Genomic DNA, 16,558 nt, shown 5'->3' on the forward strand with positions numbered 1-16,558 from the left:
CCAAAGAGCCGTCAAGTACACCCTCAGAGGACATTTGAGTTTTGATTAACAGTACTGCAGAACTACCTTGAAAAGCATGTGTGCCACGAGACATGGAGAAGAAATATGGAATAATCTAGATGAAAACATCAAACACTGCAAAAATCTGGCAAACTTAATAAGGTTTACAAAGAGTCTTTATTTCTTAGAATAAAGACATGGATCAAGTCTAGATGTTTTTAGATTGCTTGGTAAAAGTGTTTTATCTTTTTTTTACTCTATCATGAAGAGTGTTCAATCCTAAAACAATAAAATAGGTTGCATTATGAACCTACTTAAAAACTCAGGAAATGCCTGATAAATGTGATAAATGTTTTGTATTTCTACTTTCCTTTTATAACTTGGATTATCATAAGTAATAAAATAGGTGGTATTGTAGACCAATCAAATGACTGGTAAATGTTTTTATATTTCTTTACTCTTGTTCAGTTTGTACAAACATAAATAATAGATAAGTGGTATTTTGGACCTATATAAGAAAGTGCTCCGTAAATATTTTGCTTTCCTTTCAACTTTTCAAATACATAATTTGTAAAATCATGTATGTGTACAAACAGATGCTTTGCACCTGTTGGTACCTTTTCCCTGCTTTTATCCTTTTTCCCAGCTTTTATTTTCATTGAACTGTCGCAAGTATAGAGCAACAAAATTCGCTCTCTGCACTTGACCCATCACATTGGGGAACAGTGGGCTGTGTGGCGTCCGGGAAGCAGTGTGGGTTAAGGGTTTTGCTCAGGAACCCAGAGTGGAAAGGTGTGGGAATCCAACCGGATACTTGTAACCTTCTCAGAACATAAGCGCACTGCTCTAACCACTGTGCCAACACTGAATAACCTGACTTCTATAAAGAGTTAAACTCTAAACACATTTTGTAAGGTGAAAATCTGACAGCAGCTTCATGTATGATAAGTCAGAAGTGGGTTTTTCGTATGTTCTGTGAACTTTGACCTACTCCTTTTGAGTTTGCATATCCACATATTTTTCCGTGTTGGCATTTGTTGTTTCTTGTCTCTGTTTGCTACTCAAATAAACACATAAACTAAACTGAACTAATTATCTTATTCTAAGAGTAGAACTACTCAATCCATTTGCAAATAATCTTATTTACCTGCTCACATTAAGGTAAATTTGAGACGTTAATGAAAACATTGTGGTGCAACAGCTACTCCTAACCAACGGCTACTGGTTATTTTTCTACTCCTGCAATCCATCATGATGTCTAGCATCTTTCGTCTCATATTTTGACAAGATTTTAAGATTGGGTTGTTAGTGGCTGTTTTTTGAGGTCCTTTCGCAGCTAAATCTCATTTATGGTTTTTTTTTCTTGATGTTTAGGAGGGGGAAAAAACCTACATGCTGGTGCTTTATTTACCTGAAGCCATATGTGTATGTAACAGAAAGGTGTGTGACAAGACTCCATAAAGTCATCTGATGAACTGATCTGTTTTTGAGCTTGTTAATGGTTGCATACACTTGTCTACAATAAGTAAATGTGCTGCGGTTTGTTTTAGTGGGTAGAAATGTTGCTACATTCTGAGACTTTCTTCTTGTTTTCCAGTTGTTGATCAAGCTTTTTTAAAGTGCTTGTGCAGCACTTGACTGGTAAAGTTCTCTAATCTCTCTTTCTGCAAACATAAATCAGCATTGCACATGCAACTCTGTGGACCATCAGCCAATGTTGTGATCAAAACGCTATGCTCTGTAAACATTCCTTTAACTAAACCTAACTTCAATTTAGACAGAAGTCTGAGACAAAATGATAAACTTGAGGAATTTTTGGGTCAGTCAATTGGATGCAGAATTAGCTGAAAAGTAAATCAGGAATAATTGGTCTACGATATCAGAAACAGTGCTGATAGCATGCCGAGGTGGTGAGGTAATGAGTGCTGGCCACTCATTGCAGAACTAAGAGTGAGTTAGATCCTAAAGGTTATCTTAAGTCCCGGCTGTTAGATTAAGCACACTTGCATCATCTTTAACCCATCGATGCTTTCAGAGACTGAAGGTTTCCTTTTAAAATTATGATGCTCAGTCAGATTGAATGAAGAGTGTCTGTGAACATGAAGTCTTGTCTCACCAAATAATTACCGGTATGTCTAAACTTTGTCAGGACCATTTAAATGCAGAGATAAGGTTGTCCTGTTGAACAGTGATCTTCCTCCTCAATCTTTTTTCCAATCCCTAAAAGTATTTTTAACATCTCATTCATTAACTCTTTCATATGTTTCCCATCCTTGAGAAAAAAAAATTGTGCATACTGCAATGCTGTCACTACCAGCTAGGTTTTATATTCATTGTAATGTGAAATGTTACTTTTCTGCTGGATGTAGTGTTTTGCATGCAACACAAAAAGTTAATCTATGATCTCATTTGACCAATACACCTTCTTCCTATATTTACTCCATTAGCTAAATGAGTTGTGGCAAAACGACAAGTGCAATTCTGATGACTTTTTAACAATAGTTGCAGCTTCTGCTACTCTTCCACAAAGGATACATCAACAAAATGGTCAAGCAGAAGTTATTCTATTGACAAAAAAGATCCATTCTTAGTCACACAGATGGGAAATTTGTCCTCTGCTTTTGGCTCATCCCTTAGAGAGCAGTGTGCTTCTACACTTTGAATTGTGAACTGAGAGCAATCCGGGATTAAAGGTGTTGCTCAGGGACTGCGATTGATGTTTGAGTTACAAACTGGCAACTTCTGTGGCTCCATTCATTGAAGCAAACACCCAGTTCTTTAACCATCAGATCACCATTCCCACATATAGAGTGTCTTCCTTTTATAAACTTCTGCAGTTACTCCAGTATTACCATGACCATCTTTCTTGATTAATCCTCCCCTTTTCTGGTCGGACAGTATCTTGGTAGATTTGCTAATTCTGTCATATTATCATGTGATGTGTTAAAAACAGCTCTGATGAGTTTAAAGCTTTCAGTATCGTTTTTTAACCTAATTAGGCATTAACATATCTTAACAAGAGTCAAAACTTTTTTCTTATGTTCTGCGTGATTTTTTAATTAACTGGAGCAAGGGAAAAATGGTGCATTGATTAATAAAACTTGATCGATGTGCACAAAACCATTAGAGGTTGTGGCTGAAGCATGGTCAAATATGGAAAACTGCACATTGAAGCAACTGTAACTTAGCTGTCCAAATCTGTAGGTTTCTTTCTTACACGATAACCTAACAAGACTACTTCATGTTTTCTCCTTCTCAACTGCCAGTCCTAAACTAGAAACTTCCAACAAAAGCAGTCCGTTCCCTAATTTGCTGTAAAAAGTATAGCATCTGGGCTAGCCAAAGGAAAAGCTTCTTTAGAAGATAATAATATGAAATAATAAAATAAAAGCATTTTCTCCAATACAAAAAAGAAAACCATGTAGGGAACAGCCAGCAAATCACAAGCCACTAATGAGGATCTGACTTCCATCGTCTTTCCAAGAACCATAAAAAAACATGCAAACACCAGTATGACACCAGACAGGATCAGACAGGACCAAACATATTCCTCCCTCATGAAGGAATGCAAACAGCTGAGCTTAAAGTGAATTGAGGAACACTTAAGATATGAAAAACAACCAACAACCACACACTGCCTACACAACTTTAGATACTTTCTGAAGATAAGCTTGTTTCTTATGACCTCAGCAGGACTTTACTCTGAAAAAGCAGGAACTTAACATATAGGAGAACACAGAGGCTAATTCTTTGCAGACTTGGAACCATTTATTCCTGCTCCTTTTTATGACAGAAAATCAGTACCCACCCTTGCTTGGCTTCTGCAGACGTCATCAAATGCCTTCCAAACTAAACACCGTCCCATTAAAATAAAGGAAGATATTTCATCTAGCATTAAAATTTGCCAGGCCTCATTAGGTAGCCTTAAGCTGCATTTATTTTGGCATGGATCACTTTAATAAAGAGACAAATACTTTTGGAAAAAAATGTTAAAATAATTGTTCTTGTTAAGTGTTTGTCCCATATATAAATGAGAGCTGTTCAATTTAAGAAGCCTTTCATATAAACCATAGCCATGTGAGTCACCACTTGTATTGCTTTTCATAAACATGAAATAAAAGATTTTCCCATGAATGGGTTTCTACCACGTGTTGATTCTCATAAATTCAGCATACGGAGGTTTCTACAAATCATTAACTTTTTTTTTTCTTTTGCTCTAGACTTTAGTAGATTGAATATGCAGAGCCTGACTAAACTCTGTAAAAAACCTTGGCTGGGAATATCCAATAACAATTATTCCAAGACTGCTCAAGAGAAGAAAAGTAATCCAAACAACCTTGACTGTCTTCCACACAAAGAATCATGCCGGTCTAAAGGATTTGGCGACACAAAGAAAACCAAAACATGTTAACAAGCGTTAACATGGTAGACAACGTTAATGACAAACAGTTTAACAAACTAAAATTTTGAATTATGCCAGGCTGTGCTAACAGTGGAAAAGTCTATTAACTAAATATACTTGTCACAAGGGTCTGGATGAACTTGTTGCAAATAGTTATTTTATGCTATGAATTTTATTATAACATATCCACAGCAAGTTTTGCAAAGGAGATGGGAATTTTAAATTTTTAACAGTCATATCATATACTCCTCAGCATTGCCTTAAAGAGTTTTACATATTAACTTATTGATCCTACAATTTTTTTGCAATCAGTATTGGCTGCTTCAGCTACTAAAATTCATGGAGTATATTTGATCTATGTTGTATAATGGGATATGTAGCTGAACCAAGATCTTCATCCATCCATCCATTTTCCGTCACGCTTATCCCAAGTGGGGTCACGAGGGATGCTGGTGCCTATCTCCAGCAGTCTACGGGCGAGAGGCAGGGTGCACGCTGGTCTCAAGATCTTCATCTATGACAAAAAATCCTAAACTGAACTTTCAATTTTTCAGTGTTTTTTCTAAAAACTGCATCATAGACTGTTTGACATAAAACAATGACAGGAAGCTAACTTAGAGATCGACTGAGTTTAATGAACGGCTGTCTGCACTAAGCAGTTCTACTTTTACTTGTGAAAACTTTTTGGCAACTCTACTCAGCTCTGAACGAATATGCTGAACGAAGCATCTCACAGTTTAGAAACCTCCCATGTCTATGCTGCAATTACTGCTAAATCTTACATATCAAAGTCATGACCAAGGTTTAGCATCGTCCCTGAGAACAAATCGCAATAAAGGTGTCCACTTATTTTTGCGGGTGGGTATGGGTGTTGGTCAAAAGAAACATATTAACATTTTTATATTTCTACAAGTTTTTTTTATAGTTTTGCATGAGTCAGCCACAAGTGAAAGGTCTGCTCCAGTAAAACCTCATTTTGGAAAACCTCTACATGTCAGGGCAGTCACTTAAGTGATCAACAGGATTAAAACACATCCTGGAATCTATTGAGCACAGTTGATGAATCTTTGTTGCTGTGAATTTAAAGATTATTTAATTTTTTGATTATCCTATTCATTGAAGGAAGGATGGAAATTTGTTATCGCTTACTTAAAATATGCTCTTGAACTCAGCTTGTATAAACATTACAGATGTTTCTTGCTTTGTTTAGTTTGTGAAGTGCTACCACTTCCCCTCTCAGCCAGCACAATGTGCACAGAGCATGATGGGTGGCTGCAGCATACATGAACCCCCTCCATGAACTTCAAGGGCATGAGGCTTTAGCTGGAAACAGAGCATGGACATTTGTGGCGGACAGACTAGGAAGTAAAACAGTTTAATTGTTTCCATCCACAGGCGCTAAGGTTAGATGCTCGACTGCTTCCGTATGTTGTATCAAAACTGACAGCAGCAATGTATGAACACAATGACTTCACTTACAGTATGTGGTAAACACATCTAATTTTCCCCACTAAATAGGAACTCTATTATTATACTGAAAAATATATGAAGCAATGAACACTACATACAAAAAAACATGTTTCTGTAAATTAAAGCATGGCTTGCATGAAGATAAAACAAAGCCTGAAAGAACAGCTTCAACTATACTTTTTATTCAACTAAACTTTTATTAAAATAAAAAAAATCCCTGAATGTTTCTGTCAGAGTTTCAATTTGTCCTTGTTGTATGTTTTTCTACTTACTTGAATTTCAGACTCATTGCAGGCAATAATATATTCTGTCCGTCCGGTTTCGTTTCCTGCGGCAGACCAGCTCTCTCAAACGTTCATTGAGTGCCTTTCCTTTCTTCAGAACTGTTCAGAACTCTTTCCTTCTCATTTCCACAAAGACATCCCACTGCTTTCTGACGTTATGCTACTCCCCCAACCTCCTCCTATTACCTTCACCCATCCCCCACCATGTATGTCATAAAGAAAAGAGGAAGAAGACTTCATATGCAGCTACATATGTATTTGGGGCTAGGAAATACCTAATGAGAGGTTGGTTAACTAACCAACTAGTTAAATATAGTTCACATTGGGTGTGCTTGCCCCTTTACCAATTCATTCTCCCTTTCCATGACCTCATGCAGTCATAGTATCCTACCCTGCTCTGATTCTGTACCCATAATCAATATAATCATATTTTTTTTGTGCTGCTACTTAAGTGCTTTTATTAAAGGGCTGATGTCCAAGCAGGATCTAGAAAAACTTCTTCATGCATTTATCTTTAGTAGAATTTATCACTGCAACACTTTTTTTCATAGGTTTCTCCTAAACAGTCCATCAGAAAGCTACAGCTGATCCAAAATGCTGCTTGTTGTTTTCACTAGCACTAAGAAAGTAGATCACATCATCCCGGTTTTGAAGTCCTTACAATGGCTCCCTGCAGCTAAGAGAATAGACTTTAAGATCCCTTAGTCTATAAATCACTGAATGGATTAGCACCTCGATACATAACAGATTTGTTGTCAGTGTATCAACCTCCCATGCCACTCAGGTGGTAGGTCTGGAAAAGTGCTGAAAAACAGGTTTTTTTAAGGCATAGTTAAAAACCCATTTGTTTAGAGCTGCCTTTGACTGTTGAAGTTAAATTGTTAACTGAATTATTATTAGTTCAAGGTTGTGGTCCAACTGTTTTATTCGTTTTACAAATGTTTTGCTTTTATTCAGATTTTATTTTTCTTCAATTTTATTACCTAATTCATGTAAAGCACTTACATGTAAAGCATCATATACTAAATTGTGCCATACAAATAAACTTGCCTTACCTTGTATTAGTTATTGAGATAAATATGAATTACATTTTTTGTGGGGGTGATCTGAAGATCAAATATTTTATTTTTACCGATTGTGTTTCTGATCGTTGTTTAGCCTTCAGCTCTAATGAAATTAGATGTTCATTCAGTCCTAAATCAGAGATTATGACCCATTATCATCTCCTGCTGGTGGAGAATATTTATTAGTCACATAACGATAATACTTTGAATAGATAAAAGGTAATTATTTGTGACCTTTTGTTGTCAGAACAGGTATATCTGAAAGATGAATTTATGCATGGTTAGAATGGGATTCCCTTTTGTACACACTTTTGTTCTTGACTGAAAAAGACAAGAACAAAATAAGCAAAAGAAATTGAGGTGTGAAATGATTATGAACCTATTCAGCTTTTTATGTTTTGGAAAAGGTTTGCCTCTGGGCTCTGTACTTGAATGACAACATTAAAGATGAACTCGCCACAATAGACGAACCTGCTAGTTTGGAGGATTTAATCCGTTTGACCATCAGGTTGGATAACAGACTTCGGACTAGAAATCACTCAAGGCAGAGAAACCTGAATTTTTCTGTTTCAACTCCTGCATTTAATTATGCTTCTGTTTTTTCTGGTTCCCCAGAACCCAGTACCAAGCCAAGGTCTAAGAATCAGACTCTTCCAGCGCCTGTCCAAATCTCTCATTTCTCTTCTTCAGAAGGAGCGGAGGCCGAACCCATGCAAATTGGACACACCAGGCTATCCCCTGAAGAGAGGCAACGGAGATTTAAAGCTAAACTGTGTCTGTATTGTGGTGAGACTGGCCATTTTATTGCTTCATGCCCGGCTAAATCAAAAGCCAGGGCCCGTCAGACGACGCAAAGACTCTGACGGGCCACCTAAGATCTGAGAAATCACCTCATTTGTTGTTGCCTGCTACTCTGTTCTTTTCTAACCAGAATCTCACCTTATCAGCATTCATCGACTCTGGCTGTGAAAGAAACCTTATTGATTCAGACCTGGTCCAGCAGTTAAAAATTGAGACTGTTCCTTTAACTAAACCTCTCAGAGTTTCTGCTATCGATGGAAAGAAGCTTCATCAAGTCACTCATCAGACACAACCCTTAGAACTGCTTATCTCTGGAAACCACCGGGAGATGATAACGTTTTTTGTTTTTCCTTCAGCTTGCTCTCCCCTGGTGCTTGGATCCGAGTGGTTGGAACGTCATAACCCCCATATCAACTGGGCTGAACGCCACATTGAATCCTGGTCCACCTCCTGTCACGAATCCTGTCTTCGTTCTGCGGCTCCTACTATTCAGTCTCCTAGAGGTAGGGGGGAGATGGACTCTCCTGACCTTACTTCTGTTCATCCCGAGTATCATGATCTGGCACCAGTCTTCAGTAAGGTCAGTGCGACGTCTCTTCCACCTCACAGACCATATGACTGCGCCATAGATTTCCTACCAGGAGCCCCTCTTCCCAGCAGTAGATTGTATAACATTTCCAAACCAGAGCGTGAAACCATGGAAAAATACATCAATGAATCTCTAACTGCTGGAATAATTCACCCATCTTCATCTCCTCTCGGTGCTGGTTTTTTCTTTGTGGGTAAAAAGGATGGTTCCCTGCGCCCCTGTATTGACTACAGGGGTTTGAATCAGATTACCGTCAAAAATAAATATCCCCTGCCATTACTGGCATCAGCTTTTGAACCTGTACAAGGTGCTACAGTGTTCACCAAGCTCGATCTAAGAAACGCCTACCACCTCCTTAGAATAAGAGAATGGGATGAATGGAAAACTGCCTTTAAGACCCCCTTAGGGCAATTTGAGTACCTGGTCATGCTTTTTGGCCTCACGAACGCTCCTGCCTGTTTCCAAGCTCTTGTCAATGACGTCCTCAGAAATTTTTTGAATGTTTTTGTTTTTGTCTACATCGATGATATTTTGATCTACTCCAAGAACCTCTCAGACCACAGGAAACATGTTCGTTTAGTCCTTCAGAGACTACTGGAAAATAAACTTTTTGTGAAAGCTGAAAAATGTGAATTTCATCAACATTCTGTCACTTTCCTAGGGTTTGTGCTCGAGGGCGGGCAGGTGAAGCCATCAGAAGACAAGATAAAGGCAGTTCTGGATTGGCCTACACCTGAAAACCGCAAGCAACTCCAGAGATTTCTTGGTTTTGCAAACTTCTATAGGAGGTTCATAAGAAACTATAGCCAGACAGCTCTACCCCTCACAGCTCTTACCTCTGTTAAAAGAACATTCCAATGAACCCCTGAGGCCAAAAATGCCATCAATAAATTAAAGAAACTCTTTTCCAGTGCCCCCATCTTGGTTCAGCCTGATCCTACGAAACAGTTCATCCTTGAGGTGGATGCATCTGATTCCGGTGTAGGAGCTGTTCTATCTCAGCAGTCAGATTCTGACCAGAAAACTCACCCATGTGCTTTCTTTTCACGCAGACTATCCCAAGCCGAACAAAATTATGATGTTGGTGACCGAGAACTTCTTGCCATTAAGCTCGGCCTGGAGGAATGGAGACACTGGCTCGAGGGGGCTGAGCATCCAGTACTGGTTTGGACTGACCACAAGAACCTGGCTTATATCAAATCGGCAAAAAGATTCAACCCACAGCATTCAAGGTGGTCTTTGTTCTTTTCACGCTTCAATCTCATCATTTCCTATAGACCTGGTTCCAAGAACGTCAAGCCCGACTCTCTCTCTCGTCTGTATTCCACCGATCAACCTGAGACACCCGAACCTGTTCTCCCTGCCTCATGTACCGTTTGAGCTGTTTCCTGGGAGATCACTGATCTGATCAACTCTGCCCTGGCTTCTGAACCTGACCCAGGTAATCGTCCTCCAAATAAAATGTATGTCCCGTCTTCCGTCAGATCCCGCCTTATCCAGTGGATGCACGCAGCTAAATTCTCGGCCCATCCTGGAGTGAGCAGAACCATCGCCCTAATAAACAGCCGATTTTGGTGGCCGTCTCTGCATAAAGACGTCAAAGAGTACGTTCTGGCTTGTCCCATCTGCGCTAGAAACAAGACCTCCCACCAACCACCTTCTGGTCTGCTTATGCAGACCGAGGATTACGAGAAGTCCCTCCCGTCCACATCCTCGGGACCGCCAAGAGGCGGTCGTTGAGAGGGGGGTACTGTTGGGATCTGGAGATTCTCCACCTTCTCCAGCAGAGTGCGCTGTGGATCTCCTGGGCTGGAGCCCTCCAGCACAGCTGACGTTCATCAGCCCATCAGGAGACCTGCCTATATAATCAGCAGCCAGACCTTCCTTCAATGCGGTAGTGTTGACCAAGTTTGGAAACCTGTCTCTCGTCTGAAGCTCTGGATGAGCTTAACCTGTTACCTGCCTGCCTGCCCTAGAGAGCCAAACCTGAAGATCTCACTCTGGAATCCACCTGCTGCTCTTTAGGAAAGAGCTAATCCCTCAAACCAAGGTCTGTCACTAGAAAGTCAGAAGCTAGACGCTACTGCTGAGGAGCACTCTGCTGAACCAACAGTCTCTGGACCCAACCGGTTCCCTCTCTCAGAAAAGAAAGCCTGGACCTCTTCAAGGTATTTTCAGAAACATCAGAAACCTCAACAACTAATCTGTTAACCTGGCTAATCAAACTATCCGTCTCTGCAGACGCCTGAGAATCCTGCCCGGGCCAGTTTCCAGAATCCAGTTCATGTTATCTATGTGCAAACCTTTAATAAACTCTGTTGAACTTTTTATCAGTCTCCAAGTGGTGTTCTGCATGTGGGTTTGATTTCTAAACCAACCATGACAGTACTTAGATTTATTTTGCTTACAATTTTCCATATGATACACTAAATGTTCCATTTTCTTGTACTTCTAAAACTAATATCTGTATTCATTTTACTTTCTCTGGGTGGCTGTTTATTTAACTACCAACTTTGGCTGTCAGATTTGACTTGCTCGACAAATTCATTTTAAAAGTATGATTCAGATAAAATGTAGCTGGCTCCTGTTTAATTTAATTCAATACACTTACAAATAATTAAACATTGAGCTAAAAGAATAACATGTAGTAGGACCTACAGTTGAGATCCTGTTTGGTTTCTGTTTATTTAATTTGCTATTATAATGCACCATTTCTTCTGTGCTCTGTCGTTCCACATTTTGGTGTGTGTATCTATCTGCAAGCACATTTTTATTACAACATTCCTGCCGCAAAAGCTTTGCGTTATTTAGCGAGCACACAACCTACAAATAAGGCCTAAAAACTGCTCTTTCCATTCTGTTTACACCAGCTCCTGTTTCCTGTTGCAGTGGGAGTTGTTCTAAACGCAGCCCAACACACCAACCTCCAAACATTCTTCCGGGCTGAAGCCTACTTGTCGTCACTCAGAAGATGATTCATTTGTGCGTTGTCACAGTGGCAACATGTCATTTAGCTGGCCCCAGGTCCAGGACTTCCTCTCGCCACACCACCACTGTCTCTGTTATCTTGGTGAGAACACTGTGGGATGCAGAGCAGCCTGTAAATAGTAAAGTGTGGTGACTACAGCTCTCTGGTCTCCAGAGAAATAAGGATGCTCCAAGCTGCAGGGCAACTCCATGGGAAACAGCTAAGGAGACAGAGAGAATTGTGAGAGAGCTGTGGGAGTTTTTGCAAGATGCTTGTCTTGTACACTGTGTTGATACATTAGGATGCGTTTGTGACAATACAAGATGATAAAACTGCTTACTTTCAACCTCTGATTCCTAAACTGTCAGTGGAAAGTTGGATAAAAGGATGATTTGATTGATGGCAGAGTCAAACTGCTAGGATTTGTTCCTGGAAAGTCAAATCAAAAGTGATATATTCAGTTAGGGGACATTTTTGATTCAAATGGGCACCCGTACCTTAACAGCAGATATCGTCATATGATATATGAAAATTAAAAATGTAGTATTAAAGTATACCACATTTATAAACTCAATTCAGTTTAAATTTTAAAAAAAAGGAGAGTTGAAAAAAAAAAATTCTGTTGTGCCCCAAGATGTGCAATTCACACAATGTAAAAAAGCTAAACATATATCTCAGTTCATGCCTACTTATCAGTCATTTGAATTCCCTTAACCTCCTTTATGCAAAGGGTCCATCAGTTTTCACTGCATGTTTTTGTCATAAAACGGAACAGAATGGACAAGGTGAGACAGCCAGTAGGAAAATTCAAAACCGTTATTAAACCAAACATAACAGAACAGAACAAAAGTATGCTGCTGTCGATCTGCGGTCCTCTCAATCTTAGGCAGGATCAGCTGATGCACTGCCAACGAGATGCGGCCCTGACCCATCCAGAGCGTCCCCGATGCAGCAACCCCATTGAGCAAGCAGGACTCCGATCCAGGACAGGGATTAAGATCAGATTTGAGTAGTTCTGGAATCCAGGAGACGCAGTCTGCTCAGGGGTTCCATCCACACAGGAATGGACATTTAAAGGAATCAATCAGTGCGTGAAGGCAGGTTTAGAGTCCCGTATCGAGCATCCAGCTCAAACAGAAACGCACCTGGACGGACAGGTTTAGAGTCCCGTAAGTCGAGCATCGAGCTCAAACAGAAACGCACAGACAAGCAGAATCCAGTAGGAGTCCAATCACGGTTCAGACGAACAGATCAGGCAGGCACAGACAGGGCCAGTGGGTGAAAGGGAACAGAATCAGGAAACTCAGGAAACTCTAAAACGCTCTCACCACTGGTTATGGGATAACTCACCTGAGGACACTGGCTTGAAAATAAACTCCTCACTGGAACAGGGACATGAACCTTGGAAATAATCTCAAAACAAAACTGACAGAAAGGACACTAACAGAAGGCAAACAAGTAACAAACATCAAACAATGATCTGGCCACGATAGCTGGGACTAAGCCCAATATAAGGGAAACCAGCACGTGGATGGGATGAGTGATAATTAGGAGCTGGACAGAGTTAAGCAGGTGAAAGCCATGAGTAAAAGGTGAGCTATCAGGCCAGATCATGACAGTTTTAATGATTTCTCAGCTTGCAGACTGCAAACACTTATCTCTGGGGTCGAAATGTATCCGTGACAGACAATATGGTGGGAATATACGCCTGTTTTAAAATGTATGACGTGTGGGCTGAAGCCGGAAGAAGGAATCTTATCTCATATATCAGCAGGAAAATTTAAATAAAAACTTCTAATATTAAACAGGATTTTAAAAAATGTCACTGATGTGAAGTAAAAAAGTTTGGTCTGAATCTGACTCATAAAGTTGCTCTGGTAAAAGACATAAACTTGCACACATTTTTGAAGTGTTTTTAAATGTTTTTACATCTTGCACAAGTTATTTTCTGATGACTCAACCTGCAGACTAGGAGCATGAATGTAAACACTTTAGCCACTTTTGTATCATATAAGGCATTTAAACATAAGAGGAATCAGTAACATCTTCCCGCTGTTTGCTTTGCCAAAATATACACAGCTTTTGGTGAGCAGCAACTTCATGTGTTATTTAGAAAAGTTATCCAAGGTTACTAACAAACAGAAGAAGAATTAATCCATTCCCAGAAAAGAACATATTTTTTTTAATGTTGCTCCAAATGTTGATATTGTTGTTTAAAGTTGAAATCTCTGCTTGTAATGCTACTTCTGGCCACTTTCAGCTACAACTGATTGAACATAAAGACAAACTTCTGAAACCATATATTTTATTCTACATATTTCCAAGACTGGAGGCTTTCTTTATCTTTCAATATTCAATGATTTCAGGGCGTGCAGGTGGTGCAGTGGTTAGCATGCACGACCCATGTATGGAGGCCTTAGTCCTACAGGCAGGTGACCAGGGTTTGAATCCGTCCTGTGGTCCTTTGCCGCATGTCTCTCTCCCTCTCTCATATCCCCTTTCATATCAGTCTGCTGTCGAAAATTGATTATGTCAACAGACAACAGCAAATCTGTGTAACTTCTCCAGAGGTACCTAGTATTGCCAGTGGGTACCAAAGGCTGTGTTAACTTAAAGTTCTATAACTTCACTTTAGGTGAACAGCAATATTTGGGCAGGTTTAATATGTGCCGTACCTTTTAGCAAAGCTTCTGGTTTTCAAAAGTATATATATATATATATATATATATATATATATATATATATATATATATATATATATATATATATATATATATATCTTGTTGGACTATACTGTGGACTGAAACTGGATCTGCCTTTTGACTTCGCCATGTGGATTATCATGCCTTCATTCGTCTGCTCGGATCTTATCTCCTATCAGCTATGCAGCCTTCTATGCTACCGCATCTGGAACTCTCTGGCAGTGTCTGCTGTGTCTTGTCAGCCGACTGGCTGTAATCCTCCTCGTTCTCTGGACATGGGCTGAACTGTCAAACCAGACATTCCTCCCTCAGACGCCCTAGCTGCTGCGGCCGCTGCCACTGCAGATCCTGTCTGCTTGTTTCAATACATGCTTTAAGTTATTCCACTGTCTGTCTTGCCTGAATTCTCAGTCCTCTGTTTTGCTGTGTCACATCAATTCCAAATAAATCCCATTCTAGTTCAAAGCTAAATCGGACACTGACTTCCCACTGAAATTCTTCCTAAGGACCTTAATGCATATTTACACATTGCATCTATGTAAGGAGATGTATAGGAGCCCTTGCTAAGATCAGTTTACCCTTTTGGTGTTAATTTTGAGCTCTATAATTTTGCAGATATTTAGGAGCTAAAAACAAATCTATACCACCTAGGAAAAGAACAGCATCCAACACCACAGAAGATGTCTTCCTCTTTAATTATTCATTTTCCTGAAGTCATTCCTACATGAATTCAAGTGAACACAGGTCGTGTCAGTTAGCTCTTTTCCTGTGTCAGAGAGTTTAAAGGCGAAATTAAAGGGGAGGATTTAAAGCAAAAGTTTCAGCAACATGGATATTAAGTGTGTATTTTACATCAGTAGTGGTGTGGTCTCACTGAAGGATGATGAAAAGCTGTACAGCTGCCCTGTTAGAGTGAAGAACAGCTTCTAAGCTTTTTTAATTAAAGCTATACAATGAAACAAAATATTCTTTGTATAAGAAGCAGAATTTTTCTCCCATTGTCTGACAAAAAAAAAACTAAAAATGGCCTTCTATTGCTCAATTTGATTATGATAATTATTTCTATAAGGCACAATTAAAAAAAGTGTCAGGATTGGGTTGAGGTTTGTGGACCCAAATGCAGAGGCAGGGAGGCAGAGGTGAGTTTTTGTAGATTTAACGCAGGTAAACAAACAACTGAGGCAGGAATCCAAAAAAATCCAACAACAAAAATGTTAAACAAACCAGAAACCATGGGGGAGATCAGGGAAAAACAATCATAATGAGGTAAGACACTGTAAGACGGTGTAGGTTGAAGTTTGACAAGGAACCAGCACTGAGGAACTGCACCAGGAGTGTATTTATGGGAGACTGAACAAAGAGAGGACTAACGAGCAGATTGTGAGCAGGTGTGAACAGAGCAGACTAGAAAGGAGCTAGGGAAAAAGGAGAGCACAAGAAGGCAGCAGAGGGCAACAAATAAAAACCTGAAAACTGAAATATAAGCAGAAAACACAACAAAATAAGAATAAACCATTAAAACCACAAAACATGGAGCAAAGTAAAACTGAATACTGAAAAGAAAACATAACAGAACCAAGACTGTGACAGAAAGCCATGTTTAAGGCTTTTGACACTACATACCCAGAGTGCAGCTCATAATAATTCAAACGCTTAAAATAGTATTTATTATTATTATCCAACACTTCAAAATGATGTGATTTGGGATTTTCAAACTGTTTAAGGACGTGTATGCTTACTACTTTTGATAACACTTTTGATTTAACAAAATAACTAAGTTTCTTACAGGCATGTGTGTTAATGGTTGTGTGTCTCTGTAATAGCAACCTAGTCAAAGTTAAGACCTAAATCAAATTATGAATAAGTGGCAAGAGCTGATCACTGCTTATTAAGGCTGTACTCTCACCTAACTGCTTGAGAGTAAATGCAATTTTGCAAAGAAAGATCTCTCAAAGACTGAGCTTTTAATCTCTAGATGAGTAAAACTGGGAGATACGTACGTACACTAAAAAAGGGGTCTTCAATGTTTTTCTGGCCAAGGACCCCCAAACTGAAGGTAAGATGGAGCGGGACCCCCTAATTATATATATTGTATGAAATTGTGTTATATCAAACTAGTCCTATACTGACTCTATTACAGATGGAGTCCTGTAATGAACGTAATTTTACCCTGGGATTATTAAAGTATTTCTGATTCTGATTCCTGGTTGATGGGACAGGTGGTGTGAATGAAACGGTGCCCAGCTTGAAAGAGCTCCTGTGTGGCGCTGAATGTGTG

At 39.5% G+C, this 16,558-nt stretch overlaps 1 protein-coding gene across 1 annotated transcript in view; it reads right to left on the bottom strand.

The window, feature by feature from the left end:
• Positions 1-6,276, bottom strand: part of LOC107092578 (lipoma HMGIC fusion partner-like 2 protein) — an 18,292-nt gene extending 12,016 nt beyond the window's left edge. The window contains exon 1 of the mRNA XM_015387144.1: positions 6,145-6,276. The gene's annotated coding sequence lies outside the window, so the exon portion shown is untranslated. The remainder of the gene's footprint in view (positions 1-6,144) is intronic.
• Between the last annotated feature and the right edge of the window lie 10,282 nt (positions 6,277-16,558).

This window comes from Cyprinodon variegatus, unplaced genomic scaffold, assembly GCF_000732505.1.
Source record: "Cyprinodon variegatus isolate N-32 unplaced genomic scaffold, C_variegatus-1.0 Scaffold17, whole genome shotgun sequence".
In the NCBI taxonomy this organism is placed as follows: domain Eukaryota; kingdom Metazoa; phylum Chordata; class Actinopteri; order Cyprinodontiformes; family Cyprinodontidae; genus Cyprinodon; species Cyprinodon variegatus.